We start from the raw sequence: 5,293 nt of genomic DNA on the forward strand, positions 1-5,293 counted from the left end.
CAGCCTGCAAAAAGGAGACCCCAAACACAGTAAGATAAGCAAAATGAGAAACAGAAAACACACAGCAGATAAGGAGCAAGATAAAAATGCACCAGACCTAACAAATGAAGAGGAAATAGGCAGCTTACCTGAAAATAATTCAGAATAATGATAGTAGGATGATCCGAAATCGTGGAGATAGAATGGACAATAGAATGGATAAAATGCAAGAATCAGTTAACAAGGACCTAGAAGAACTAAAGATGAAACAAGCAATGATGAACAACACAATAAATGAAATTAAAAGTACTCTAGATGGGATCAATAGCAGAATAACTGAGGCAGAAGAACGGATAAGTGACCTGGAGATAAAATAGTGGAATAACTACTGCAGAGCAGAATAAAGAAAAAAGAATGAAAAGAACTGAGGACAGTCTCAGAGACCTCTGGGACAACATTAAATGCACCAAAGTTCGAATTATAGGGGTTCCAGAAGAAGAAGAGAAAAGAAAGGGACTGAGAAGATATTTGAAGAGATTATAGTTGAAAACTTCCCTAATATGGGAAAGAAAATAGTTAATCAAGTCCAGGAAGCACAGAGAGTCCCATACAGGATAAATACAAGGAGAAATACGCCAAGACACATATTAATCAAACTGTCAAAAATTAAATACAAAGAAAGCATATTAAAAGCAGCAAGGGAAAAACAACAAATAACACATAAGGGAATCCCCATAAGTTAACAGCTGATCTCTCAGCAGAAACCCTACAAGCCAGAAGGGAGTGGCAGGACATACTGAAAGTGATGAAGGAGAAAAACCTGCAGCCAAGACTACTCTACCCAGCAAGGATCTCATTAAGATTTGATGGAGAAAAAACCTTTACAGACAAGCAAAAGCTGAGAGAGTTCAGCACCACCAAACCAGCTTTACAACAAATGCTAAAGGATCTTCTCTAGGCAAGAAACACAAAAGAAGGAAAAGACCTATAATACGAACCCAAAACAATTTAGAAAATGGGAATAGGAACATACATATTTTACCTTAAATGTAAATGGACTAAATGCTCCCACCAAAAGACACAGATTAGCTGAATGGATACAAAACAAGACCCATATATATGCTGTCTACAAGAGACCCACTTCAGACCTAGGGACACATACAGACTGAAAGTAAGGGGATGGAAAAAGATATTCCATGCAAATGGAAACCAAAAGAAAGCTGGAGTAGCAATTCTCATATCAGACAAAATAGACTTTAAAATAAGGACTATTAAAAGAGACAAAGAAGGACACTACATAATGATCAAGGGCGATCCAAGAAGATATAACAATTGTAAATATTTATGCACCCAACATAGGAGCACCTCAATACATAAGGCAAATACTAACAGCCATAAAAGGGGAAATCGACAGTAACACATTCATACTAGGGGACTTTAACACCTCACTTTCACCCAATGGACAGATCATCCAAAATGAAAATAAATAAGGAAACACAAGCTTTAAATGATACATTAAACAAGATGAACTTAATTGATATTTATAGGACATTCCATCCAAAACAACAGAATACACATTTTTTCAAGTGCTCATGGAACATTCTCCAGGATAGATCATATCTTGGGTCACAAATCAAGCCTTGGTAAATTAAGAAAATTGAAATTGTATCAAGTATCTTTTCTGACCACAATGCCATGGGACTAGATATCAATTACAGGAAAAGATCTGTAAAAAATACAAACACATGGAGGCTAAACAATACACTACTTAATAGTGAAGTGATCACTGAAGAAATCAAAGAGGAAATCAAAAAATACCTAGAAACAAATGACAATGGAGACACAACAACCCAAAACTTGTGGGATGCAGCAAAAGCAGTTCTAAGGGGAAGTTTATAGCAATACAAGCCCACCTTAAGAAGCAGGAAACATCTAGAATAAACAACCTAACCTTGCACCTCAAGCAATTAGAGAAAGAAGAACAAAAAAACCCCAAAGCTAGCAGAAGGAAAGAAATCATAAAAATCAGATCAGAAATAAATGAAAAAGAAATGAAGGAAACAATAGCAAAGATCAATAAACTAAAAGCTGGTTCTTTGAGAAGATAAACAAAATAGATAAACCACTAGCCAGACTCATCAAGAAAAAAAGGGAGAAGACTCAAATCAATAGAATAGAAATGAAAAAGGAGAGGTAACAACTGACACTGCAGAAATAAAAAGAGATCATGAGAGATTACTACAAGCAACTCTATGCCAATAAAATGGACAATCTGGAAGAAATGGACAAAATCTTAGAAATGCACAACCTGCCAAGACTGAATCAGGAAGAAATAGAAAATATGAACAAACCAATCACAAGCACTGAAATTGAAACTGTGATTAAAAATCTTCCAACAAACAAAGCCCAGGACAGATGGCTTCACAGGCGAATTCTATCAAACATTTAGAGAAGAGCTAACACCTATCCTCCTCAAACTCTTCCAAAATATAGCAGAGGGAGAACACTCCCAAACTCCTTCTATGAGGCCACCATCACATTGATACCAAAACCAGACAAGGATGTCACAAAGAAAGAAACTACAGGCCAATATCACTGATGAACATAGATGCAAAAATCCTCAAAAAAACTAGCAAACAGAATCCACAGCACATTAAAAGGATCATACACATGATCAAGTGGGGTTTATTCCAGGAATGCAAGGATTCTTCAATATACGCAAATCTATCAATGTGATACACCATATTAACAAATTGAAGGAGAAAAACCATATGATCATCTCAATAGATGCAGAGAAAGCTTTTGACAAAATTCAACACCCATTTATGATAAAAACCCTGCAGAAAGTAGGCATAGAGGGAACTTTCCTCAACATAATAAAGGCCATATATGACAAGCCCACAGCAAACATCATCCTCAATGGTGAAAAAAACTGAAAGCATTTCCACTAAGATCAGGAAAAGACAAGGTTGCCCACTCTCACCACTCTTATTCAACATAGTTTTGGAAGTTTTAGCCACAGCAATCAGAGAAGAAAAGGAAATAAAAGGAATCCGAATCGGAAAAGAAGAAGTAAAGCTGTCACTGTTGGCAGATGACATGATCCTATATATAGAGAATCCTAAAGATGCTACCTAGAAAACTACCAGAGCTAATCAATGAATTTGGTAAAGTGGCAGGATACAAAATTAATGCACAGATATCTCTGGCATTCCTATATACTAATGATGAAAAATCTGAAAGTGAAATCAAGAAAACACTCCCATTTACCATTGCAACAAAAAGAATAAAATATCTAGGAATAAACCTACCTAAGGAGACAAAAGACCTGTATGCAGAAAATTATAAGACACTGATGAAATAAATTAAAGATGATACAAATAGATGGAGAGATATACCATGTTCTTGGATTGGAAGAATCAACATTGTGAAAATGACTCTACTACCCAAAGCAATCTATAGATTCAATGCAATCCCTATCAAACTACCACTGGCATTTTTCACAGAACTAGAACAAAAAATTTTGCAATTTGTATGGAAACACAAAAGACCCCGAATAGCAAAGCAATCTTGAGAACGAAGAAAGGAACTGGAGGAATCAGGCTCCCTGACTTCAGACTATACTACAAAGCTACAGTAATCAAGACAGTATGGTACTGGCACAAAAACAGAAAGATAGATCAATGGAACAGGATAGAAAGCCCAGAGATAACCCATGCACATATGGACACCTTATCTTTGATAAAGGTGGCAGGAATGTACAGTGGAGAAAGGACAGCCTCTTCAATAAGTGGTGCTGGGAAAACTGGACAGGTCATGTAAAAGTATGAGATTAGATCACTCCTAACACCATACACAAAAATAAGCTCAAAAGGATTAAAGACCTAATATAAGGCCAGAAAAACTATCAAACTCTTAGAGGAAAACATAGGCAGAACACTCTATGACATAAATCACAGCAAGATCCTTTCTGACCCACCTCCTAGAGTAATGGAAATAAAAACAAAAATAAACAATGGGACCTAATGAAACTTCAAAGCTTTTGCACAGCAAAGGAAACCATAAACAAGACCAAAAGACAACCCTCAGAATGGGAGAAAATATTTGCAAATGAAGTAACTGACAAAGGATTAATCTCCAAAATTTACAAGCAGCTCATGCAGCTCAATAACAAAAAACAAACAAGCCAATCCCAAAATGGGCGAGAACCCTAAACAGACATTTCTCCAAAGAAGATATACAGACTGCCAACAACACATGAAAGAATGCTCAACATCATTAATCATTAGAGAAATGCAAATCAAAACTACAATGAGATATCATCTCACACCAGTCAGAATGGCCATCATTAAAAAATCTAGAAACAATAAATGCTGGAGAGGGTGTGGAGAAAAGGGAACACTCTTGCACTGCTGGTGGGAATGTGAATTGGTTCAGCCACTATGGAGAACAGTATGGAGGTTCCTTAAAAAAACTAAAATAGAACTACCATATGACCCAGCAATCCCACTACTGGGCATATACCCTGAGAAAACCGAAATTCAAAAAGAGTCATGTACCAAAATGTTCATTGCAGCTCTATTTACAATAGCCGGAGATGGAAACAACCTAAGTGCCATCATCAAATGAATGGATAAAGAAGATGTGGCACATATATACAATGGAATATTACTCAGCCATAAAAAGAAACGAAATTGAGCTATTTGTAATGAGGTGGATAGACCTAGAGTCTGTCACACAGAGTGAAGTAAGTCAGAAAGAAAAAGACAAATACCGTATGCTAACACATATATATGGAATTTAGAAAAAAAATGTCATGAAGAACCTAGGGGTAAGGCAGGAATAAAGATGCAGACCTCCTAGAGACGGACTTGAGGTTATGGGGAGGGGAAGGGTGAGCTGTGACAGGGCGAGAGAGAATCATGGACATATACACACTACAAACGTAGTAAGGTAGATAGCTAGTTGGAAGCAGCCACATGGCACAGGGATATTGGCTCGGTGCTTTGTGACAGCCTGGAGGGGTGGGATAGGGAGGGTGGGAGGGAGGGAACGCAAGAGGGAAGAGATATGGAACATATGTATATGTATAACTGATTCACTTTGTTTATAGCAGAAACTAACACACCATTGTAAAGCAATTATACCCCAATAAGATGTAAAAAAAAAAAAACATTTTCCTACTGAGGTAAGTCCAATTACAATTACAAATAAAAGAAAAATGGCAAAGCAAAGTTTCAAACTTACCAGTAGAATAAATTGAACCCTGCCTATGTACTTACCTTAACTTTAATGAGTATGGGTGTTTTCTGAC

This window comes from Tursiops truncatus, chromosome 14 (genome assembly GCF_011762595.2).
Source record: "Tursiops truncatus isolate mTurTru1 chromosome 14, mTurTru1.mat.Y, whole genome shotgun sequence".
Lineage (NCBI taxonomy): Eukaryota > Metazoa > Chordata > Mammalia > Artiodactyla > Delphinidae > Tursiops > Tursiops truncatus.